At 46.9% G+C, this 18,508-nt stretch overlaps 54 non-coding genes and 3 pseudogenes across 54 annotated transcripts; all 57 read left to right on the forward strand.

The window, feature by feature from the left end:
• The first annotated feature begins 233 nt into the window (after nt 1-233).
• Nucleotides 234-349, forward strand: LOC138474131 (5S ribosomal RNA; annotated as a pseudogene).
• A 106-nt stretch (nt 350-455) lies between these two features.
• Nucleotides 456-574, forward strand: LOC138476764 (5S ribosomal RNA). The gene has a single exon (XR_011270786.1). It is a non-coding gene; the product is annotated as a 5S ribosomal RNA (ribosomal RNA).
• A 106-nt stretch (nt 575-680) lies between these two features.
• On the forward strand, nt 681-799 carry LOC138478150 (5S ribosomal RNA). The gene has a single exon (XR_011272044.1). It is a non-coding gene; the product is annotated as a 5S ribosomal RNA (ribosomal RNA).
• Nucleotides 800-905: 106 nt separating this feature from the next.
• On the forward strand, nt 906-1,024 carry LOC138478767 (5S ribosomal RNA). Its single transcript, XR_011272604.1, has one exon. It is a non-coding gene; the product is annotated as a 5S ribosomal RNA (ribosomal RNA).
• Nucleotides 1,025-1,487: 463 nt separating this feature from the next.
• Nucleotides 1,488-1,606, forward strand: LOC138478509 (5S ribosomal RNA). The gene has a single exon (XR_011272370.1). It is a non-coding gene; the product is annotated as a 5S ribosomal RNA (ribosomal RNA).
• Nucleotides 1,607-1,712: 106 nt separating this feature from the next.
• On the forward strand, nt 1,713-1,831 carry LOC138476766 (5S ribosomal RNA). The gene has a single exon (XR_011270787.1). It is a non-coding gene; the product is annotated as a 5S ribosomal RNA (ribosomal RNA).
• Nucleotides 1,832-2,295: 464 nt separating this feature from the next.
• LOC138476767 (5S ribosomal RNA) lies at nt 2,296-2,414 on the forward strand. Its single transcript, XR_011270788.1, has one exon. It is a non-coding gene; the product is annotated as a 5S ribosomal RNA (ribosomal RNA).
• A 106-nt stretch (nt 2,415-2,520) lies between these two features.
• LOC138476768 (5S ribosomal RNA) lies at nt 2,521-2,639 on the forward strand. Its single transcript, XR_011270789.1, has one exon. It is a non-coding gene; the product is annotated as a 5S ribosomal RNA (ribosomal RNA).
• Nucleotides 2,640-2,745: 106 nt separating this feature from the next.
• Nucleotides 2,746-2,864, forward strand: LOC138476769 (5S ribosomal RNA). The gene has a single exon (XR_011270790.1). It is a non-coding gene; the product is annotated as a 5S ribosomal RNA (ribosomal RNA).
• Nucleotides 2,865-2,970: 106 nt separating this feature from the next.
• Nucleotides 2,971-3,089, forward strand: LOC138478741 (5S ribosomal RNA). Its single transcript, XR_011272580.1, has one exon. It is a non-coding gene; the product is annotated as a 5S ribosomal RNA (ribosomal RNA).
• A 106-nt stretch (nt 3,090-3,195) lies between these two features.
• On the forward strand, nt 3,196-3,314 carry LOC138478847 (5S ribosomal RNA). The gene has a single exon (XR_011272676.1). It is a non-coding gene; the product is annotated as a 5S ribosomal RNA (ribosomal RNA).
• A 464-nt stretch (nt 3,315-3,778) lies between these two features.
• LOC138476770 (5S ribosomal RNA) lies at nt 3,779-3,897 on the forward strand. Its single transcript, XR_011270791.1, has one exon. It is a non-coding gene; the product is annotated as a 5S ribosomal RNA (ribosomal RNA).
• A 106-nt stretch (nt 3,898-4,003) lies between these two features.
• On the forward strand, nt 4,004-4,112 carry LOC138474580 (5S ribosomal RNA; annotated as a pseudogene).
• A 106-nt stretch (nt 4,113-4,218) lies between these two features.
• Nucleotides 4,219-4,337, forward strand: LOC138476772 (5S ribosomal RNA). Its single transcript, XR_011270793.1, has one exon. It is a non-coding gene; the product is annotated as a 5S ribosomal RNA (ribosomal RNA).
• Nucleotides 4,338-4,443: 106 nt separating this feature from the next.
• Nucleotides 4,444-4,562, forward strand: LOC138476773 (5S ribosomal RNA). Its single transcript, XR_011270794.1, has one exon. It is a non-coding gene; the product is annotated as a 5S ribosomal RNA (ribosomal RNA).
• A 464-nt stretch (nt 4,563-5,026) lies between these two features.
• LOC138478510 (5S ribosomal RNA) lies at nt 5,027-5,145 on the forward strand. The gene has a single exon (XR_011272371.1). It is a non-coding gene; the product is annotated as a 5S ribosomal RNA (ribosomal RNA).
• Nucleotides 5,146-5,251: 106 nt separating this feature from the next.
• Nucleotides 5,252-5,370, forward strand: LOC138476774 (5S ribosomal RNA). The gene has a single exon (XR_011270795.1). It is a non-coding gene; the product is annotated as a 5S ribosomal RNA (ribosomal RNA).
• A 464-nt stretch (nt 5,371-5,834) lies between these two features.
• LOC138476775 (5S ribosomal RNA) lies at nt 5,835-5,953 on the forward strand. Its single transcript, XR_011270796.1, has one exon. It is a non-coding gene; the product is annotated as a 5S ribosomal RNA (ribosomal RNA).
• Nucleotides 5,954-6,059: 106 nt separating this feature from the next.
• LOC138476777 (5S ribosomal RNA) lies at nt 6,060-6,178 on the forward strand. The gene has a single exon (XR_011270797.1). It is a non-coding gene; the product is annotated as a 5S ribosomal RNA (ribosomal RNA).
• Nucleotides 6,179-6,284: 106 nt separating this feature from the next.
• Nucleotides 6,285-6,403, forward strand: LOC138480060 (5S ribosomal RNA). Its single transcript, XR_011273777.1, has one exon. It is a non-coding gene; the product is annotated as a 5S ribosomal RNA (ribosomal RNA).
• Nucleotides 6,404-6,509: 106 nt separating this feature from the next.
• Nucleotides 6,510-6,628, forward strand: LOC138476778 (5S ribosomal RNA). Its single transcript, XR_011270798.1, has one exon. It is a non-coding gene; the product is annotated as a 5S ribosomal RNA (ribosomal RNA).
• A 464-nt stretch (nt 6,629-7,092) lies between these two features.
• LOC138476779 (5S ribosomal RNA) lies at nt 7,093-7,211 on the forward strand. The gene has a single exon (XR_011270799.1). It is a non-coding gene; the product is annotated as a 5S ribosomal RNA (ribosomal RNA).
• A 106-nt stretch (nt 7,212-7,317) lies between these two features.
• LOC138476780 (5S ribosomal RNA) lies at nt 7,318-7,436 on the forward strand. The gene has a single exon (XR_011270800.1). It is a non-coding gene; the product is annotated as a 5S ribosomal RNA (ribosomal RNA).
• Nucleotides 7,437-7,542: 106 nt separating this feature from the next.
• Nucleotides 7,543-7,661, forward strand: LOC138476781 (5S ribosomal RNA). Its single transcript, XR_011270801.1, has one exon. It is a non-coding gene; the product is annotated as a 5S ribosomal RNA (ribosomal RNA).
• A 106-nt stretch (nt 7,662-7,767) lies between these two features.
• Nucleotides 7,768-7,886, forward strand: LOC138478103 (5S ribosomal RNA). The gene has a single exon (XR_011272001.1). It is a non-coding gene; the product is annotated as a 5S ribosomal RNA (ribosomal RNA).
• A 106-nt stretch (nt 7,887-7,992) lies between these two features.
• On the forward strand, nt 7,993-8,111 carry LOC138479540 (5S ribosomal RNA). Its single transcript, XR_011273306.1, has one exon. It is a non-coding gene; the product is annotated as a 5S ribosomal RNA (ribosomal RNA).
• Nucleotides 8,112-8,217: 106 nt separating this feature from the next.
• Nucleotides 8,218-8,336, forward strand: LOC138476782 (5S ribosomal RNA). Its single transcript, XR_011270802.1, has one exon. It is a non-coding gene; the product is annotated as a 5S ribosomal RNA (ribosomal RNA).
• Nucleotides 8,337-8,800: 464 nt separating this feature from the next.
• LOC138479876 (5S ribosomal RNA) lies at nt 8,801-8,919 on the forward strand. Its single transcript, XR_011273610.1, has one exon. It is a non-coding gene; the product is annotated as a 5S ribosomal RNA (ribosomal RNA).
• Nucleotides 8,920-9,025: 106 nt separating this feature from the next.
• LOC138477863 (5S ribosomal RNA) lies at nt 9,026-9,144 on the forward strand. Its single transcript, XR_011271783.1, has one exon. It is a non-coding gene; the product is annotated as a 5S ribosomal RNA (ribosomal RNA).
• Nucleotides 9,145-9,250: 106 nt separating this feature from the next.
• Nucleotides 9,251-9,369, forward strand: LOC138476784 (5S ribosomal RNA). Its single transcript, XR_011270804.1, has one exon. It is a non-coding gene; the product is annotated as a 5S ribosomal RNA (ribosomal RNA).
• A 453-nt stretch (nt 9,370-9,822) lies between these two features.
• On the forward strand, nt 9,823-9,941 carry LOC138478160 (5S ribosomal RNA). Its single transcript, XR_011272053.1, has one exon. It is a non-coding gene; the product is annotated as a 5S ribosomal RNA (ribosomal RNA).
• A 106-nt stretch (nt 9,942-10,047) lies between these two features.
• Nucleotides 10,048-10,166, forward strand: LOC138476785 (5S ribosomal RNA). The gene has a single exon (XR_011270805.1). It is a non-coding gene; the product is annotated as a 5S ribosomal RNA (ribosomal RNA).
• Nucleotides 10,167-10,272: 106 nt separating this feature from the next.
• On the forward strand, nt 10,273-10,391 carry LOC138479004 (5S ribosomal RNA). The gene has a single exon (XR_011272818.1). It is a non-coding gene; the product is annotated as a 5S ribosomal RNA (ribosomal RNA).
• Nucleotides 10,392-10,497: 106 nt separating this feature from the next.
• LOC138476786 (5S ribosomal RNA) lies at nt 10,498-10,616 on the forward strand. The gene has a single exon (XR_011270806.1). It is a non-coding gene; the product is annotated as a 5S ribosomal RNA (ribosomal RNA).
• A 463-nt stretch (nt 10,617-11,079) lies between these two features.
• Nucleotides 11,080-11,198, forward strand: LOC138476788 (5S ribosomal RNA). The gene has a single exon (XR_011270807.1). It is a non-coding gene; the product is annotated as a 5S ribosomal RNA (ribosomal RNA).
• A 106-nt stretch (nt 11,199-11,304) lies between these two features.
• LOC138478928 (5S ribosomal RNA) lies at nt 11,305-11,423 on the forward strand. Its single transcript, XR_011272749.1, has one exon. It is a non-coding gene; the product is annotated as a 5S ribosomal RNA (ribosomal RNA).
• A 106-nt stretch (nt 11,424-11,529) lies between these two features.
• Nucleotides 11,530-11,648, forward strand: LOC138478672 (5S ribosomal RNA). The gene has a single exon (XR_011272517.1). It is a non-coding gene; the product is annotated as a 5S ribosomal RNA (ribosomal RNA).
• Nucleotides 11,649-11,754: 106 nt separating this feature from the next.
• On the forward strand, nt 11,755-11,873 carry LOC138476789 (5S ribosomal RNA). Its single transcript, XR_011270808.1, has one exon. It is a non-coding gene; the product is annotated as a 5S ribosomal RNA (ribosomal RNA).
• Nucleotides 11,874-12,336: 463 nt separating this feature from the next.
• On the forward strand, nt 12,337-12,455 carry LOC138479582 (5S ribosomal RNA). Its single transcript, XR_011273344.1, has one exon. It is a non-coding gene; the product is annotated as a 5S ribosomal RNA (ribosomal RNA).
• Nucleotides 12,456-12,561: 106 nt separating this feature from the next.
• On the forward strand, nt 12,562-12,680 carry LOC138476790 (5S ribosomal RNA). The gene has a single exon (XR_011270809.1). It is a non-coding gene; the product is annotated as a 5S ribosomal RNA (ribosomal RNA).
• Nucleotides 12,681-13,144: 464 nt separating this feature from the next.
• LOC138474132 (5S ribosomal RNA) lies at nt 13,145-13,260 on the forward strand (annotated as a pseudogene).
• A 106-nt stretch (nt 13,261-13,366) lies between these two features.
• On the forward strand, nt 13,367-13,485 carry LOC138478511 (5S ribosomal RNA). Its single transcript, XR_011272372.1, has one exon. It is a non-coding gene; the product is annotated as a 5S ribosomal RNA (ribosomal RNA).
• Nucleotides 13,486-13,949: 464 nt separating this feature from the next.
• On the forward strand, nt 13,950-14,068 carry LOC138478512 (5S ribosomal RNA). The gene has a single exon (XR_011272373.1). It is a non-coding gene; the product is annotated as a 5S ribosomal RNA (ribosomal RNA).
• Nucleotides 14,069-14,174: 106 nt separating this feature from the next.
• On the forward strand, nt 14,175-14,293 carry LOC138476791 (5S ribosomal RNA). The gene has a single exon (XR_011270810.1). It is a non-coding gene; the product is annotated as a 5S ribosomal RNA (ribosomal RNA).
• A 464-nt stretch (nt 14,294-14,757) lies between these two features.
• On the forward strand, nt 14,758-14,876 carry LOC138478673 (5S ribosomal RNA). Its single transcript, XR_011272518.1, has one exon. It is a non-coding gene; the product is annotated as a 5S ribosomal RNA (ribosomal RNA).
• Nucleotides 14,877-14,982: 106 nt separating this feature from the next.
• LOC138476792 (5S ribosomal RNA) lies at nt 14,983-15,101 on the forward strand. The gene has a single exon (XR_011270811.1). It is a non-coding gene; the product is annotated as a 5S ribosomal RNA (ribosomal RNA).
• Nucleotides 15,102-15,207: 106 nt separating this feature from the next.
• On the forward strand, nt 15,208-15,326 carry LOC138480061 (5S ribosomal RNA). Its single transcript, XR_011273778.1, has one exon. It is a non-coding gene; the product is annotated as a 5S ribosomal RNA (ribosomal RNA).
• A 106-nt stretch (nt 15,327-15,432) lies between these two features.
• LOC138476793 (5S ribosomal RNA) lies at nt 15,433-15,551 on the forward strand. Its single transcript, XR_011270812.1, has one exon. It is a non-coding gene; the product is annotated as a 5S ribosomal RNA (ribosomal RNA).
• A 464-nt stretch (nt 15,552-16,015) lies between these two features.
• Nucleotides 16,016-16,134, forward strand: LOC138476794 (5S ribosomal RNA). The gene has a single exon (XR_011270813.1). It is a non-coding gene; the product is annotated as a 5S ribosomal RNA (ribosomal RNA).
• Nucleotides 16,135-16,240: 106 nt separating this feature from the next.
• LOC138476796 (5S ribosomal RNA) lies at nt 16,241-16,359 on the forward strand. Its single transcript, XR_011270815.1, has one exon. It is a non-coding gene; the product is annotated as a 5S ribosomal RNA (ribosomal RNA).
• A 106-nt stretch (nt 16,360-16,465) lies between these two features.
• LOC138476797 (5S ribosomal RNA) lies at nt 16,466-16,584 on the forward strand. Its single transcript, XR_011270816.1, has one exon. It is a non-coding gene; the product is annotated as a 5S ribosomal RNA (ribosomal RNA).
• A 106-nt stretch (nt 16,585-16,690) lies between these two features.
• Nucleotides 16,691-16,809, forward strand: LOC138479721 (5S ribosomal RNA). Its single transcript, XR_011273470.1, has one exon. It is a non-coding gene; the product is annotated as a 5S ribosomal RNA (ribosomal RNA).
• A 106-nt stretch (nt 16,810-16,915) lies between these two features.
• On the forward strand, nt 16,916-17,034 carry LOC138476799 (5S ribosomal RNA). Its single transcript, XR_011270817.1, has one exon. It is a non-coding gene; the product is annotated as a 5S ribosomal RNA (ribosomal RNA).
• A 106-nt stretch (nt 17,035-17,140) lies between these two features.
• Nucleotides 17,141-17,259, forward strand: LOC138476800 (5S ribosomal RNA). The gene has a single exon (XR_011270818.1). It is a non-coding gene; the product is annotated as a 5S ribosomal RNA (ribosomal RNA).
• A 464-nt stretch (nt 17,260-17,723) lies between these two features.
• On the forward strand, nt 17,724-17,842 carry LOC138473851 (5S ribosomal RNA). Its single transcript, XR_011268961.1, has one exon. It is a non-coding gene; the product is annotated as a 5S ribosomal RNA (ribosomal RNA).
• A 106-nt stretch (nt 17,843-17,948) lies between these two features.
• LOC138477864 (5S ribosomal RNA) lies at nt 17,949-18,067 on the forward strand. The gene has a single exon (XR_011271784.1). It is a non-coding gene; the product is annotated as a 5S ribosomal RNA (ribosomal RNA).
• Nucleotides 18,068-18,173: 106 nt separating this feature from the next.
• LOC138476801 (5S ribosomal RNA) lies at nt 18,174-18,292 on the forward strand. The gene has a single exon (XR_011270819.1). It is a non-coding gene; the product is annotated as a 5S ribosomal RNA (ribosomal RNA).
• Nucleotides 18,293-18,508: the final 216 nt, after the last annotated feature.

The following is an 18,508-nucleotide window of genomic DNA, read 5'->3' on the forward strand; positions in this document are numbered from 1 at the left end:
AGAAAGCCGTTATTGTGTTGATTGTTCTCTCCACCTCCCTGCAACAGAAACAGGATGGATGGATTAAAGTTATCCTACCAGACATAGGAGTCCTGAATGGGCCCACCAGTCTTATATATCTCGCCTGATCGAGCGCTGATCGAGCGATGAGCGTGGTATCATGTTGCAAGTGGCTGCATGGCTTAGCTTACTAAATGCAAATGCATAAGAGTAATATTCTTAGCATTACTAGAGCCTACGGCCACACCAGACTGAATGCGCCCGATCTCGTCTGATCTCGGAAGCTCAGTGTCGGGCCTAGTTAGTACCTGGATGGGAGACCGCCTGGGAATACCAGGTGCTGTAGGCTTTTTTGTGCTCCAAGTTCAGGAAGTGAGCCATTTCTCAATTGCCTTTCAAAACTGCAAGGTCTAGCCGACTAGATGCTTAAAAGTACAAAACTCACTAGGCCCAGAGCCTACGGCCACACCACACTGAATGCGCCCGATCTCGTCTGATCTCGGAAGCTAAGCAGTGTCGGGCCTAGTTAGTACCTGGATGGGAGACCGCCTGGGAATACCAGGTGCTGTAGGCTTTTTTGTGCTCCAAGTTCAGGAAGTGAGCCATTTCTCAATTGCCTTTCAAAACTGCAAGGTCTAGCCGACTAGATGCTTAAAAGTACAAAACTCACTAGGACCAGAGCCTACGGCCACACCACACTGAATCCGCCCGATCTCGTCTGATCTCGGAAGCTAAGCAGTGTCGGGCCTAGTTAGTACCTGGATGGGAGACCGCCTGGGAATACCAGGTGCTGTAGGCTTTTTTGTGCTCCAAGTTCAGGAAGTGAGCCATTTCTCAATTGCCTTTCAAAACTGCAAGGTCTAGCCGACTAGATGCTTAAAAGTACAAAACTCACTAGGCCCAGAGCCTACGGCCACACCACACTGAATGCGCCCGATCTCGTCTGATCTCGGAAGCTAAGCACTGTCGGGCCTAGTTAGTACCTGGATGGGAGACCGCCTGGGAATACCAGGTGCTGTAGGCTATTTTGTGCTCCATGATTAGTAATTGCACAACTTCTCAATTACTTTTCAAATTTGGTATGTTTCCAAAATAATTTTATCCCGTTTTATAGCGGAAATGTTGGACAACATTATGAGGGCTGGAGCTACCTATTTACATATAATTAGCATACAGGTAGTGTGTTCATGGGTAATAAATCGACTTTCACATGTAATGCAGTACAGAGAATATTGAGTCCTTCAAGAGGCATGAAAGAAAGCCGTTATTGTGTTGATTGTTCTCTCCACCTCCCTGCAACAGAAACAGGATGGATGGATTAAAGTTATCCTACCAGACATAGGAGTCCTGAATGGGCCCACCAGTCTTATATATCTCGCCTGATCGAGCCTGATCGAGCGATGAGCGTGGTATCATGTTGCAAGTGGCTGCATGGCTTAGCTTACTAAATGCAAATGCATAAGAGTAATATTCTTAGCATTTCTAGAGCCTACGGCCACACCACACTGAATGCGCCCGATCTCGTCTGATCTCGGAAGCTAAGCAGTGTCGGGCCTAGTTAGTACCTGGATGGGAGACTGCCTGGGAATACCAGGTGCTGTAGGCTTTTTTGTGCTCCAAGTTCAGGAAGTGAGCCATTTCTCAATTGCCTTTCAAAACTGCAAGGTCTAGCCGACTAGATGCTTAAAAGTACAAAACTCACTAGGCCCAGAGCCTACGGCCACACCACACTGAATGCGCCCGATCTCGTCTGATCTCGGAAGCTAAGCAGTGTCGGGCCTAGTTAGTACCTGGATGGGAGACCGCCTGGGAATACCAGGTGCTGTAGGCTATTTTGTGCTCCATGATTAGTAATTGCGCAACTTCTCAATTACTTTTCAAATTTGGTATGTTTCCAAAATAATTTTATCCCGTTTTATAGCGGAAATGTTGGACAACATTATGAGGGCTGGAGCTACCTATTTACATATAATTAGCATACAGGTAGTGTGTTCATGGGTAATAAATCGACTTTCACATGTAATGCAGTACAGAGAATATTGAGTCCTTCAAGAGGCATGAAAGAAAGCCGTTATTGTGTTGATTGTTCTCTCCACCTCCCTGCAACAGAAACAGGATGGATGGATTAAAGTTATCCTACCAGACATAGGAGTCCTGAATGGGCCCACCAGTCTTATATATCTCGCCTGATCAAGCGCTGATCGAGCGATGAGCGTGGTATCATGTTGCAAGTGGCTGCATGGCTTAGCTTACTAAATGCAAATGCATAAGAGTAATATTCTTAGCATTTCTAGAGCCTACGGCCACACCACACTGAATGCGCCCGATCTCGTCTGATCTCGGAAGCTAAGCAGTGTCGGGCCTAGTTAGTACCTGGATGGGAGACCGCCTGGGAATACCAGGTGCTGTAGGCTTTTTTGTGCTCCAAGTTCAGGAAGTGAGCCATTTCTCAATTGCCTTTCAAAACTGCAAGGTCTAGCCGACTAGATGCTTAAAAGTACAAAACTCACTAGGCCCAGAGCCTACGGCCACACCACACTGAATGCGCCCGATCTCGTCTGATCTCGGAAGCTAAGCAGTGTCGGGCCTAGTTAGTACCTGGATGGGAGACCGCCTGGGAATACCAGGTGCTGTAGGCTTTTTTGTGCTCCAAGTTCAGGAAGTGAGCCATTTCTCAATTGCCTTTCAAAACTGCAAGGTCTAGCCGACTAGATGCTTAAAAGTACAAAACTCACTAGGCCCAGAGCCTACGGCCACACCACACTGAATGCGCCCGATCTCGTCTGATCTCGGAAGCTAAGCAGTGTCGGGCCTAGTTAGTACCTGGATGGGAGACCGCCTGGGAATACCAGGTGCTGTAGGCTTTTTTGTGCTCCAAGTTCAGGAAGTGAGCCATTTCTCAATTGCCTTTCAAAACTGCAAGGTCTAGCCGACTAGATGCTTAAAAGTACAAAACTCACTAGGACCAGAGCCTACGGCCACACCACACTGAATGCGCCTGATCTCGTCTGATCTCAGAAGCTAAGCAGTGTCGGGCCTAGTTAGTACCTGGATGGGAGACTGCCTGGGAATACCAGGTGCTGTAGGCTTTTTTGTGCTCCAAGTTCAGGAAGTGAGCCATTTCTCAATTGCCTTTCAAAACTGCAAGGTCTAGCCGACTAGATGCTTAAAAGTACAAAACTCACTAGGCCCAGAGCCTACGGCCACACCACACTGAATGCGCCCGATCTTGTCTGATCTCGGAAGCTAAGCAGTGTCGGGCCTAGTTAGTACCTGGATGGGAGACCGCCTGGGAATACCAGGTGCTGTAGGCTATTTTGTGCTCCATGATTAGTAATTGCACAACTTCTCAATTACTTTTCAAATTTGGTATGTTTCCAAAATAATTTTATCCCGTTTTATAGCGGAAATGTTGGACAACATTATGAGGGCTGGAGCTACCTATTTACATATAATTAGCATACAGGTAGTGTGTTCATGGGTAATAAATCGACTTTCACATGTAATGCAGTACAGAGAATATTGAGTCCTTCAAGAGGCATGAAAGAAAGGCGTTATTGTGTTGATTGTTCTCTCCACCTCCCTGCAACAGAAACAGGATGGATGGATTAAAGTTATCCTACCAGACATAGGAGTCCTGAATGGGCCCACCAGTCTTATATATCTCGCCTGATCGAGCGCTGATCGACCGATGAGCGTGGTATCATGTTGCAAGTGGCTGCATGGCTTAGCTTACTAAATGCAAATGCATAAGAGTAATATTCTTAGCATTACTCGAGCCTACGGCCACACCACACTGAATGCGCCCGATCTCGTCTGATCTCGGAAGCTAAGCAGTGTCGGGCCTAGTTAGTACCTGGATGGGAGACCGCCTGGGAATACCAGGTGCTGTAGGCTTTTTTGTGCTCCAAGTTCAGGAAGTGAGCCATTTCTCAATTGCCTTTCAAAACTGAGAGGTCTAGCCGACTAGATGCTTAAAAGTACAAAACTCACTAGGCCCAGAGCCTACGGCCACACCACACTGAATGCGTCTGATCTCGGAAGCTAAGCAGTGTCGGGCCTAGTTAGTACCTGGATGGGAGACCGCCTGGGAATACCAGGTGCTGTAGGCTTTTTTGTGCTCCAAGTTCAGGAAGTGAGCCATTTCTCAATTGCCTTTCAAAACTGCAAGGTCTAGCCGACTAGATGCTTAAAAGTACAAACCTCACTAGGACCAGAGCCTACGGCCACACCACACTGAATGCGCCCGATCTCGTCTGATCTCGGAAGCTAAGCAGTGTCGGGCCTAGTTAGTACCTGGATGGGAGACCGCCTGGGAATACCAGGTGCTGTAGGCTTTTTTGTGCTCCAAGTTCAGGAAGTGAGCCATTTCTCAATTGCCTTTCAAAACTGCAAGGTCTAGCCGACTAGATGCTTAAAAGTACAAAACTCACTAGGCCCTGAGCCTACGGCCACACCACACTGAATGCGCCCGATCTCGTCTGATCTCGGAAGCTAAGCAGTGTCGGGCCTAGTTAGTACCTGGATGGGAGACCGCCTGGGAATACCAGGTGCTGTAGGCTATTTTGTGCTCCATGATTAGTAATTGCACAACTTCTCAATTACTTTTCAAATTTGGTATGTTTCCAAAATAATTTTATCCCGTTTTATAGCGGAAATGTTGGACAACATTATGAGGGCTGGAGCTACCTATTTACATATAATTAGCATACAGGTAGTGTGTTCATGGGTAATAAATCGACTTTCACATGTAATGCAGTACAGAGAATATTGAGTCCTTCAAGAGGCATGAAAGAAAGCCGTTATTGTGTTGATTGTTCTCTCCACCTCCCTGCAACAGAAACAGGATGGATGGATTAAAGTTATCCTACCAGACATAGGAGTCCTGAATGGGCCCACCAGTCTTATATGTCTCGCCTGATCGAGCGCTGATCGAGCGATGAGCGTGGTATCATGTTGCAAGTGGCTGCATGGCTTAGCTTACTAAATGCAAATGCATAAGAGTAATATTCTTAGCATTTCTAGAGCCTACGGCCACACCACACTGAATGCGCCCGATCTCGTCTGATCTCGGAAGCTAAGCAGTGTCGGGCCTAGTTAGTACCTGGATGGGAGACTGCCTGGGAATACCAGGTGCTGTAGGCTTTTTTGTGCTCCAAGTTCAGGAAGTGAGCCATTTCTCAATTGCCTTTCAAAACTGCAAGGTCTAGCCGACTAGATGCTTAAAAGTACAAAACTCACTAGGACCAGAGCCTACGGCCACACCACACTGAATGCGCCCGATCTCGTCTGATCTCGGAAGCTAAGCAGTGTCGGGCCTAGTTAGTACCTGGATGGGAGACCGCCTGGGAATACCAGGTGCTGTAGGCTATTTTGTGCTCCATGATTAGTAATTGCGCAACTTCTCAATTACTTTTCAAATTTGGTATGTTTCCAAAATAATTTTATCCCGTTTTATAGCGGAAATGTTGGACAACATTATGAGGGCTGGAGCTACCTATTTACATATAATTAGCATACAGGTAGTGTGTTCATGGGTAATAAATCGACTTTCACATGTAATGCAGTACAGAGAATATTGAGTCCTTCAAGAGGCATGAAAGAAAGCCGTTATTGTGTTGATTGTTCTCTCCACCTCCCTGCAACAGAAACAGGATGGATGGATTAAAGTTATCCTACCAGACATAGGAGTCCTGAATGGGCCCACCAGTCTTATATATCTCGCCTGATCAAGCGCTGATCGAGCGATGAGCGTGGTATCATGTTGCAAGTGGCTGCATGGCTTAGCTTACTAAATGCAAATGCATAAGAGTAATATTCTTAGCATTTCTAGAGCCTACGGCCACACCACACTGAATGCGCCCGATCTCGTCTGATCTCGGAAGCTAAGCAGTGTCGGGCCTAGTTAGTACCTGGATGGGAGACCGCCTGGGAATACCAGGTGCTGTAGGCTTTTTTGTGCTCCAAGTTCAGGAAGTGAGCCATTTCTCAATTGCCTTTCAAAACTGCAAGGTCTAGCCGACTAGATGCTTAAAAGTACAAAACTCACTAGGCCCAGAGCCTACGGCCACACCACACTGAATGCGCCCGATCTCGTCTGATCTCGGAAGCTAAGCAGTGTCGGGCCTAGTTAGTACCTGGATGGGAGACCGCCTGGGAATACCAGGTGCTGTAGGCTTTTTTGTGCTCCAAGTTCAGGAAGTGAGCCATTTCTCAATTGCCTTTCAAAACTGCAAGGTCTAGCCGACTAGATGCTTAAAAGTACAAAACTCACTAGGACCAGAGCCTACGGCCACACCACACTGAATGCGCCCGATCTCGTCTGATCTCAGAAGCTAAGCAGTGTCGGGCCTAGTTAGTACCTGGATGGGAGACTGCCTGGGAATACCAGGTGCTGTAGGCTTTTTTGTGCTCCAAGTTCAGGAAGTGAGCCATTTCTCAATTGCCTTTCAAAACTGCAAGGTCTAGCCGACTAGATGCTTAAAAGTACAAAACTCACTAGGCCCAGAGCCTACGGCCACACCACACTGAATGCGCCCGATCTCGTCTGATCTCGGAAGCTAAGCAGTGTCGGGCCTAGTTAGTACCTGGATGGGAGACCGCCTGGGAATACCAGGTGCTGTAGGCTATTTTGTGCTCCATGATTAGTAATTGCGCAACTTCTCAATTACTTTTCAAATTTGGTATGTTTCCAAAATAATTTTATCCCGTTTTATAGCGGAAATGTTGGACAACATTATGAGGGCTGGAGCTACCTATTTACATATAATTAGCATACAGGTAGTGTGTTCATGGGTAATAAATCGACTTTCACATGTAATGCAGTACAGAGAATATTGAGTCCTTCAAGAGGCATGAAAGAAAGCCGTTATTGTGTTGATTGTTCTCTCCACATCCCTGCAACAGAAACAGGATGGATGGATTAAAGTTATCCTACCAGACATAGGAGTCCTGAATGGGCCCACCAGTCTTATATATCTCGCCTGATCAAGCGCTGATCGAGCGATGAGCGTGGTATCATGTTGCAAGTGGCTGCATGGCTTAGCTTACTAAATGCAAATGCATTAGAGTAATATTCTTAGCATTACTCGAGCCTACGGCCACACCACACTGAATGCGCCCGATCTCGTCTGATCTCGGAAGCTAAGCAGTGTCGGGCCTAGTTAGTACCTGGATGGGAGACCGCCTGGGAATACCAGGTGCTGTAGGCTTTTTTGTGCTCCAAGTTCAGGAAGTGAGCCATTTCTCAATTGCCTTTCAAAACTGCAAGGTCTAGCCGACTAGATGCTTAAAAGTACAAAACTCACTAGGCCCAGAGCCTACGGCCACACCACACTGAATGCGCCCGATCTCGTCTGATCTCGGAAGCTAAGCAGTGTCGGGCCTAGTTAGTACCTGGATGGGAGACCGCCTGGGAATACCAGGTGCTGTAGGCTTTTTTGTGCTCCAAGTTCAGGAAGTGAGCCATTTCTCAATTGCCTTTCAAAACTGCAAGGTCTAGCCGACTAGATGCTTAAAAGTACAAAACTCACTAGGACCAGAGCCTACGGCCACACCACACTGAATGCGCCCGATCTCGTCTGATCTCGGAAGCTAAGCAGTGTCGGGCCTAGTTAGTACCTGGATGGGAGACCGCCTGGGAATACCAGGTGCTGTAGGCTTTTTTGTGCTCCAAGTTCAGGAAGTGAGCCATTTCTCAATCGCCTTTCAAAACTGCAAGGTCTAGCCGACTAGATGCTTAAAAGTACAAAACTCACTAGGACCAGAGCCTACGGCCACACCACACTGAATGCGCCTGATCTCGTCTGATCTCGGAAGCTAAGCAGTGTCGGGCCTAGTTAGTACCTGGATGGGAGACCGCCTGGGAATACCAGGTGCTGTAGGCTTTTTTGTGCTCCAAGTTCAGGAAGTGAGCCATTTCTCAATTGCCTTTCAAAACTGCAAGGTCTAGCCGACTAGATGCTTAAAAGTACAAAACTCACTAGGACCAGAGCCTACGGCCACACCACACTGAATGCGCCCGATCTCGTCTGATCTCGGAAGCTAAGCAGTGTCGGGCCTAGTTAGTACCTGGATGGGAGACCGCCTGGTAATACCAGGTGCTGTAGGCTTTTTTGTGCTCCAAGTTCAGGAAGTGAGCCATTTCTCAATTGCCTTTCAAAACTGCAAGGTCTAGCCGACTAGATGCTTAAAAGTACAAAACTCACTAGGCCCAGAGCCTACGGCCACACCACACTGAATGCGCCCGATCTCGTCTGATCTCGGAAGCTAAGCAGTGTCGGGCCTAGTTAGTACCTGGATGGGAGACCGCCTGGGAATACCAGGTGCTGTAGGCTATTTTGTGCTCCATGATTAGTAATTGCACAACTTCTCAATTACTTTTCAAATTTGGTATGTTTCCAAAATAATTTTATCCCGTTTTATAGCGGAAATGTTGGACAACATTATGAGGGCTGGAGCTACCTATTTACATATAATTAGCATACAGGTAGTGTGTTCATGGGTAATAAATCGACTTTCACATGTAATGCAGTACAGAGAATATTGAGTCCTTCAAGAGGCATGAAAGAAAGCCGTTATTGTGTTGATTGTTCTCTCCACCTCCCTGCAACAGAAACAGGATGGATGGATTAAAGTTATCCTACCAGACATAGGAGTCCTGAATGGGCCCACCAGTCTTATATATCTCGCCTGATCGAGCGCTGATCGAGCGATGAGCGTGGTATCATGTTGCAAGTGGCTGCATGGCTTAGCTTACTAAATGCAAATGCATAAGAGTAATATTCTTAGCATTACTAGAGCCTACGGCTACACCAGACTGAATGCGCCCGATCTCGTCTGATCTCGGAAGCTAAGCAGTGTCGGGCCTAGTTAGTACCTGGATGGGAGACCGCCTGGGAATACCAGGTGCTGTAGGCTTTTTTGTGCTCCAAGTTCAGGAAGTGAGCCATTTCTCAATTGCCTTTCAAAACTGCAAGGTCTAGCCGACTAGATGCTTAAAAGTACAAAACTCACTAGGCCCAGAGCCTATGGCCACACCACACTGAATGCGCCCGATCTCGTCTGATCTCGGAAGCTAAGCAGTGTCGGGCCTAGTTAGTACCTGGATGGGAGACCGCCTGGGAATACCAGGTGCTGTAGGCTTTTTTGTGCTCCAAGTTCAGGAAGTGAGCCATTTCTCAATTGCCTTTCAAAACTGCAAGGTCTAGCCGACTAGATGCTTAAAAGTACAAAACTCACTAGGACCAGAGCCTACGGCCACACCACACTGAATGCGCCCGATCTCGTCTGATCTCGGAAGCTAAGCAGTGTCGGGCCTAGTTAGTACCTGGATGGGAGACCGCCTGGGAATACCAGGTGCTGTAGGCTATTTTGTGCTCCATGATTAGTAATTGCACAACTTCTCAATTACTTTTCAAATTTGGTATGTTTCCAAAATAATTTTATCCCGTTTTATAGCGGAAATGTTGGACAACATTATGAGGGCTGGAGCTACCTATTTACATATAATTAGCATACAGGTAGTGTGTTCATGGGTAATAAATCGACTTTCACATGTAATGCAGTACAGAGAATATTGAGTCCTTCAAGAGGCATGAAAGAAAGCCGTTATTGTGTTGATTGTTCTCTCCACCTCCCTGCAACAGAAACAGGATGGATGGATTAAAGTTATCCTACCAGACATAGGAGTCCTGAATGGGCCCACCAGTCTTATATATCTCGCCTGATCGAGCGATGAGCGTGGTATCATGTTGCAAGTGGCTGCATGGCTTAGCTTACTAAATGCAAATGCATAAGAGTAATATTCTTAGCATTTCTAGAGCCTACAGCCACACCACACTGAATGCGCCCGATCTCGTCTGATCTTGGAAGCTAAGCAGTGTTGGGCCTAGTTAGTACCTGGATGGGAGACCGCCTGGGAATACCAGGTGCTGTAGGCTTTTTTGTGCTCCAAGTTCAGGAAGTGAGCCATTTCTCAATTGCCTTTCAAAACTGCAAGGTCTAGCCGACTAGATGCTTAAAAGTACAAAACTCACTAGGCCCAGAGCCTACGGCCACACCACACTGAATGCGCCCGATCTCGTCTGATCTCGGAAGCTAAGCAGTGTCGGGCCTAGTTAGTACCTGGATGGGAGACCGCCTGGGAATACCAGGTGCTGTAGGCTTTTTTGTGCTCCAAGTTCAGGAAGTGAGCCATTTCTCAATTGCCTTTCAAAACTGCAAGGTCTAGCCGACTAGATGCTTAAAAGTACAAAACTCACTAGGACCAGAGCCTACGGCCACACCACACTGAATGCGCCCGATCTCGTCTGATCTCAGAAGCTAAGCAGTGTCGGGCCTAGTTAGTACCTGGATGGGAGACCGCCTGGGAATACCAGGTGCTGTAGGCTTTTTTGTGCTCCAAGTTCAGGAAGTGAGCCATTTCTCAATTACCTTTCAAAACTGCAAGGTCTAACCGACTAGATGCTTAAAAGTACAAAACTCACTAGGCCCAGAGCCTACGGCCACACCACACTGAATGCGCCCGATCTCGTCTGATCTCGGAAGCTAAGCAGTGTCGGGCCTAGTTAGTACCTGGATGGGAGACCGCCTGGGAATACCAGGTGCTGTAGGCTATTTTGTGCTCCATGATTAGTAATTGCACAACTTCTCAATTACTTTTCAAATTTGGTATGTTTCCAAAATAATTTTATCCCGTTTTATAGCGGAAATGTTGGACAACATTATGAGGGCTGGAGCTACCTATTTACATATAATTAGCATACAGGTAGTGTGTTCATGGGTAATAAATCGACTTTCACATGTAATGCAGTACAGAGAATATTGAGTCCTTCAAGAGGCATGAAAGAAAGCCGTTATTGTGTTGATTGTTCTCTCCACCTCCCTGCAACAGAAACAGGATGGATGGATTAAAGTTATCCTACCAGACATAGGAGTCCTGAATGGGCCCACCAGTCTTATATATCTCGCCTGATCGAGCCTGATCGAGCGATGAGCGTGGTATCATGTTGCAAGTGGCTGCATGGCTTAGCTTACTAAATGCAAATGCATAAGAGTAATATTCTTAGCATTACTCGAGCCTACGGCCACACCACACTGAATGCGCCCGATCTCGTCTGATCTCGGAAGCTAAGCAGTGTCGGGCCTAGTTAGTACCTGGATGGGAGACCGCCTGGGAATACCAGGTGCTGTAGGCTTTTTTGTGCTCCAAGTTCAGGAAGTGAGCCATTTCTCAATTGCCTTTCAAAACTGCAAGGTCTAGCCGACTAGATGCTTAAAAGTACAAAACTCACTAGGCCCAGAGCCTACGGCCACACCACACTGAATGCGCCCGATCTCGTCTGATCTCGGAAGCTAAGCAGTGTCAGGCCTAGTTAGTACCTGGATGGGAGACCGCCTGGGAATACCAGGTGCTGTAGGCTTTTTTGTGCTCCAAGTTCAGGAAGTGAGCCATTTCTCAATTGCCTTTCAAAACTGCAAGGTCTAGCCGACTAGATGCTTAAAAGTACAAAACTCACTGGGACCAGAGCCTACGGCCACACCACACTGAATGCGCCCGATCTCGTCTGATCTTGGAAGCTAAGCAGTGTCGGGCCTAGTTAGTACCTGGATGGGAGACCGCCTGGGAATACCAGGTGCTGTAGGCTTTTTTGTGCTCCAAGTTCAGGAAGTGAGCCATTTCTCAATTGCCTTTCAAAACTGCAAGGTCTAGCCGACTAGATGCTTAAAAGTACAAAACTCACTAGGCCCTGAGCCTACGGCCACACCACACTGAATGCGCCCGATCTCGTCTGATCTCGGAAGCTAAGCAGTGTCGGGCCTAGTTAGTACCTGGATGGGAGACCGCCTGGGAATACCAGGTGCTGTAGGCTATTTTGTGCTCCATGATTAGTAATTGCACAACTTCTCAATTACTTTTCAAATTTGGTATGTTTCCAAAATAATTTTATCCCGTTTTATAGCGGAAATGTTGGACAACATTATGAGGGCTGGAGCTACCTATTTACATATAATTAGCATACAGGTAGTGTGTTCATGGGTAATAAATCGACTTTCACATGTAATGCAGTACAGAGAATATTGAGTCCTTCAAGAGGCATGAAAGAAAGCCGTTATTGTGTTGATTGTTCTCTCCACCTCCCTGCAACAGAAACAGGATGGATGGATTAAAGTTATCCTACCAGACATAGGAGTCCTGAATGGGCCCACCAGTCTTATATATCTCGCCTGATCGAGCCTGATCGAGCGATGAGCGTGGTATCATGTTGCAAGTGGCTGCATGGCTTAGCTTACTAAATGCAAATGCATAAGAGTAATATTCTTAGCATTTCTAGAGCCTACGGCCACACCACACTGAATGCGCCTGATCTCGTCTGATCTCGGAAGCTAAGCAGTGTCGGGCCTAGTTAGTACCTGGATGGGAGACTGCCTGGGAATACCAGGTGCTGTAGGCTTTTTTGTGCTCCAAGTTCAGGAAGTGAGCCATTTCTCAATTGCCTTTCAAAACTGCAAGGTCTAGCCGACTAGATGCTTAAAAGTACAAAACTCACTAGGCCCAGAGCCTACGGCCACACCACACTGAATGCGCCCGATCTCGTCTGATCTCGGAAGCTAAGCAGTGTCGGGCCTAGTTAGTACCTGGATGGGAGACCGCCTGGGAATACCAGGTGCTGTAGGCTATTTTGTGCTCCATGATTAGTAATTGCGCAACTTCTCAATTACTTTTCAAATTTGGTATGTTTCCAAAATAATTTTATCCCGTTTTATAGCGGAAATGTTGGACAACATTATGAGGGCTGGAGCTACCTATTTACATATAATTAGCATACAGGTAGTGTGTTCATGGGTAATAAATCGACTTTCACATGTAATGCAGTACAGAGAATATTGAGTCCTTCAAGAGGCATGAAAGAAAGCCGTTATTGTGTTGATTGTTCTCTCCACCTCCCTGCAACAGAAACAGGATGGATGGATTAAAGTTATCCTACCAGACATAGGAGTCCTGAATGGGCCCACCAGTCTTATATATCTCGCCTGATCGAGCGCTGATCGAGCGATGAGCGTGGTATCATGTTGCAAGTGGCTGCATGGCTTAGCTTACTAAATGCAAATGCATAAGAGTAATATTCTTAGCATTACTAGAGCCTACGGCCACACCAGACTGAATGCGCCCGATCTCGTCTGATCTCGGAAGCTCAGTGTCGGGCCTAGTTAGTACCTGGATGGGAGACCGCCTGGGAATACCAGGTGCTGTAGGCTTTTTTGTGCTCCAAGTTCAGGAAGTGAGCCATTTCTCAATTGCCTTTCAAAACTGCAAGGTCTAGCCGACTAGATGCTTAAAAGTACAAAACTCACTAGGACCAGAGCCTACGGCCACACCACACTGAATGCGCCCGATCTCGTCTGATCTCGGAAGCTAAGCAGTGTCGGGCCTAGTTAGTACCTGGATGGGAGACTGCCTGGGAATACCAGGTGCTGTAGGCTATTTTGTGCTCCATGATTAGTAATTGCACAACTTCTCAATTACTTTTCAAATTTGGTATGTTTTCAAAATAATTGTATCCCGTTTTATAGCGGAAATGTTGGACAACATTATGAGGGCTGGAGCTACCTATTTACATATAATTAGCATACAGGTAGTGTGTTCATGGGTAATAAATCGACTTTCACATGTAATGCAGTACAGAGAATATTGAGTCCTTCAAGAGGCATGAAAGAAAGCCGTTATTGTGTTGATTGTTCTCTCCACCTCCCTGCAACAGAAACAGGATGGATGGATTAAAGTTATCCTACCAGACATAGGAGTCCTGAATGGGCCCACCAGTCTTATATATCTCGCCTGATCGAGCGCTGATCGAGCGATGAGCGTGGTATCATGTTGCAAGTGGCTGCATGGCTTAGCTTACTAAATGCAAATGCATAAGAGTAATATTCTTAGCATTTCTAGAGCCTACGGCCACACCACACTGAATGCGCCCGATCTCGTCTGATCTCGGAAGCTAAGCAGTGTCGGGCCTAGTTAGTACCTGGATGGGAGACTGCCTGGGAATACCAGGTGCTGTAGGCTTTTTTGTGCTCCAAGTTCAGGAAGTGAGCCATTTCTCAATTGCCTTTCAAAACTGCAAGGTCTAGCCGACTAGATGCTTAAAAGTACAAAACTCACTAGGACCAGAGCCTACGGCCACACCACACTGAATGCGCCCGATCTCGTCTGATCTCGGAAGCTAAGCAGTGTCGGGCCTAGTTAGTACCTGGATGGGAGACCGCCTGGGAATACCAGGTGCTGTAGGCTATTTTGTGCTCCATGATTAGTAATTGCGCAACTTCTCAATTACTTTTCAAATTTGGTATGTTTCCAAAATAATTTTATCCCGTTTTATAGCGGAAATGTTGGACAACATTATGAGGGCTGGAGCTACCTATTTACATATAATTAGCATACAGGTAGTGTGTTCATGGGTAATAAATCGACTTTCACATGTAATGCAGTACAGAGAATATTGAGTCCTTCAAGAGGCATGAAAGAAAGCCGTTATTGTGTTGATTGTTCTCTCCACCTCCCTGCAACAGAAACAGGATGGATGGATTAAAGTTATCCTACCAGACATAGGAGTCCTGAATGGGCCCATCAGTCTTATATATCTCGCCTGATCAAGCGCTGATCGAGCGATGAGCGTGGTATCATGTTGCAAGTGGCTGCATGGCTTAGCTTACTAAATGCAAATGCATAAGAGTAATATTCTTAGCATTTCTAGAGCCTACGGCCACACCACACTGAATGCGCCCGATCTCGTCTGATCTTGGAAGCTAAGCAGTGTCGGGCCTAGTTAGTACCTGGATGGGAGACCGCCTGGGAATACCAGGTGCTGTAGGCTTTTTTGTGCTCCAAGTTCAGGAAGTGAGCCATTTCTCAATTGCCTTTCAAAACTGCAAGGTCTAGCCGACTAGATGCTTAAAAGTACAAAACTCACTAGGCCCAGAGCCTACGGCCACACCACACTGAATGCGCCCGATCTCGTCTGATCTCGGAAGCTAAGCAGTGTCGGGCCTAGTTAGTACCTGGATGGGAGACCGCCTGGGAATACCAGGTGCTGTAGGCTTTTTTGTGCTCCAAGTTCAGGAAGTGAGCCATTTCTCAATTGCCTTTCAAAACTGCAAGGTCTAGCCGACTAGATGCTTAAAAGTACAAAACTCACTAGGACCAGAGCCTACGGCCACACCACACTGAATGCGCCCGATCTCGTCTGATCTCAGAAGCTAAGCAGTGTCGGGCCTAGTTAGTACCTGGATGGGAGACTGCCTGGGAATACCAGGTGCTGTAGGCTTTTTTGTGCTCCAAGTTCAGGAAGTGAGCCATTTCTCAATTGCCTTTCAAAACTGCAAGGTCTAGCCGACTAGATGCTTAAAAGTACAAAACTCACTAGGCCCAGAGCCTACGGCCACACCACACTGAATGCGCCCGATCTCGTCTGATCTCGGAAGCTAAGCAGTGTCGGGCCTAGTTAGTACCTGGATGGGAGACCGCCTGGGAATACCAGGTGCTGTAGGCTATTTTGTGCTCCATGATTAGTAATTGCGCAACTTCTCAATTACTTTTCAAATTTGGTATGTTTCCAAAATAATTTTATCCCGTTTTATAGCGGAAATGTTGGACAACATTATGAGGGCTGGAGCTACCTATTTACATATAATTAGCATACAGGTAGTGTGTTCATGGGTAATAAATCGACTTTCACATGTAATGCAGTACAGAGAATATTGAGTCCTTCAAGAGGCATGAAAGAAAGCCGTTATTGTGTTGATTGTTCTCTCCACCTCCCTGCAACAGAAACAGGATGGATGGATTAAAGTTATCCTACCAGACATAGGAGTCCTGAATGGGCCCACCAGTCTTATATATCTCGCCTGATCAAGCGCTGATCGAGCGATGAGCGTGGTATCATGTTGCAAGTGGCTGCATGGCTTAGCTTACTAAATGCAAATGCATTAGAGTAATATTCTTAGCATTACTCGAGCCTACGGCCACACCACACTGAATGCGCCCGATCTCGTCTGATCTCGGAAGCTAAGCAGTGTCGGGCCTAGTTAGTACCTGGATGGGAGACCGCCTGGGAATACCAGGTGCTGTAGGCTTTTTTGTGCTCCAAGTTCAGGAAGTGAGCCATTTCTCAATTGCCTTTCAAAACTGCAAGGTCTAGCCGACTAGATGCTTAAAAGTACAAAACTCACTAGGCCCAGAGCCTACGGCCACACCACACTGAATGCGCCCGATCTCGTCTGATCTCGGAAGCTAAGCAGTGTCGGGCCTAGTTAGTACCTGGATGGGAGACCGCCTGGGAATACCAGGTGCTGTAGGCTTTTTTGTGCTCCAAGTTCAGGAAGTGAGCCATTTCTCAATTGCCTTTCAAAACTGCAAGGTCTAGCCGACTAGATGCTTAAAAGTACAAAACTCACTAGGACCAGAGCCTACGGCCACACCACACTGAATGCGCCCGATCTCGTCTGATCTCGGAAGCTAAGCAGTGTCGGGCCTAGTTAGTACCTGGATGGGAGACCGCCTGGGAATACCAGGTGCTGTAGGCTTTTTTGTGCTCCAAGTTCAGGAAGTGAGCCATTTCTCAATCGCCTTTCAAAACTGCAAGGTCTAGCCGACTAGATGCTTAAAAGTACAAAACTCACTAGGACCAGAGCCTACGGCCACACCACACTGAATGCGCCCGATCTCGTCTGATCTCGGAAGCTAAGCAGTGTCGGGCCTAGTTAGTACCTGGATGGGAGACGGCCTGGGAATACCAGGTGCTGTAGGCTTTTTTGTGCTCCAAGTTCAGGAAGTGAGCCATTTCTCAATTGCCTTTCAAAACTGCAAGGTCTAGCCGACTAGATGCTTAAAAGTACAAAACTCACTAGGACCAGAGCCTACGGCCACACCACACTGAATGCGCCCGATCTCGTCTGATCTCGGAAGCTAAGCAGTGTCGGGCCTAGTTAGTACCTGGATGGGAGACCGCCTGGGAATACCAGGTGCTGTAGGCTTTTTTGTGCTCCAAGTTCAGGAAGTGAGCCATTTCTCAATTGCCTTTCAAAACTGCAAGGTCTAGCCGACTAGATGCTTAAAAGTACAAAACTCACTAGGCCCAGAGCCTACGGCCACACCACACTGAATGCGCCCGATCTCGTCTGATCTCGGAAGCTAAGCAGTGTCGGGCCTAGTTAGTACCTGGATGGGAGACCGCCTGGGAATACCAGGTGCTGTAGGCTATTTTGTGCTCCATGATTAGTAATTGCACAACTTCTCAATTACTTTTCAAATTTGGTATGTTTCCAAAATAATTTTATCCCGTTTTATAGCGGAAATGTTGGACAACATTATGAGGGCTGGAGCTACCTATTTACATATAATTAGCATACAGGTAGTGTGTTCATGGGTAATAAATCGACTTTCACATGTAATGCAGTACAGAGAATATTGAGTCCTTCAAGAGGCATGAAAGAAAGCCGTTATTGTGTTGATTGTTCTCTCCACCTCCCTGCAACAGAAACAGGATGGATGGATTAAAGTTATCCTACCAGACATAGGAGTCCTGAATGGGCCCACCAGTCTTATATATCTCGCCTGATCGAGCGCTGATCGAGCGATGAGCGTGGTATCATGTTGCAAGTGGCTGCATGGCTTAGCTTACTAAATGCAAATGCATAAGAGTAATATTCTTAGCATTACTAGAGCCTACGGCTACACCAGACTGAATGCGCCCGATCTCGTCTGATCTCCGAAGCTAAGCAGTGTCGGGCCTAGTTAGTACCTGGATGGGAGACCGCCTGGGAATACCAGGTGCTGTAGGCTTTTTTGTGCTCCAAGTTCAGGAAGTGAGCCATTTCTCAATTGCCTTTCAAAACTGCAAGGTCTAGCCGACTAGATGCTTAAAAGTACAAAACTCACTAGGCCCAGAGCCTATGGCCACACCACACTGAATGCGCCCGATCTCGTCTGATCTCGGAAGCTAAGCAGTGTCGGGCCTAGTTAGTACCTGGATGGGAGACCGCCTGGGAATACCAGGTGCTGTAGGCTTTTTTGTGCTCCAAGTTCAGGAAGTGAGCCATTTCTCAATTGCCTTTCAAAACTGCAAGGTCTAGCCGACTAGATGCTTAAAAGTACAAAACTCACTAGGACCAGAGCCTACGGCCACACCACACTGAATGCGCCCGATCTCGTCTGATCTCGGAAGCTAAGCAGTGTCGGGCCTAGTTAGTACCTGGATGGGAGACCGCCTGGGAATACCAGGTGCTGTAGGCTATTTTGTGCTCCATGATTAGTAATTGCACAACTTCTCAATTACTTTTCAAATTTGGTATGTTTCCAAAATAATTTTATCCCGTTTTATAGCGGAAATGTTGGACAACATTATGAGGGCTGGAGCTACCTATTTACATATAATTAGCATACAGGTAGTGTGTTCATGGGTAATAAATCGACTTTCACATGTAATGCAGTACAGAGAATATTGAGTCC

This window comes from Ambystoma mexicanum, chromosome 8, assembly GCF_040938575.1.
Source record: "Ambystoma mexicanum isolate Mex_15411 chromosome 8, UKY_AmexF1_1, whole genome shotgun sequence".
Lineage (NCBI taxonomy): Eukaryota > Metazoa > Chordata > Amphibia > Caudata > Ambystomatidae > Ambystoma > Ambystoma mexicanum.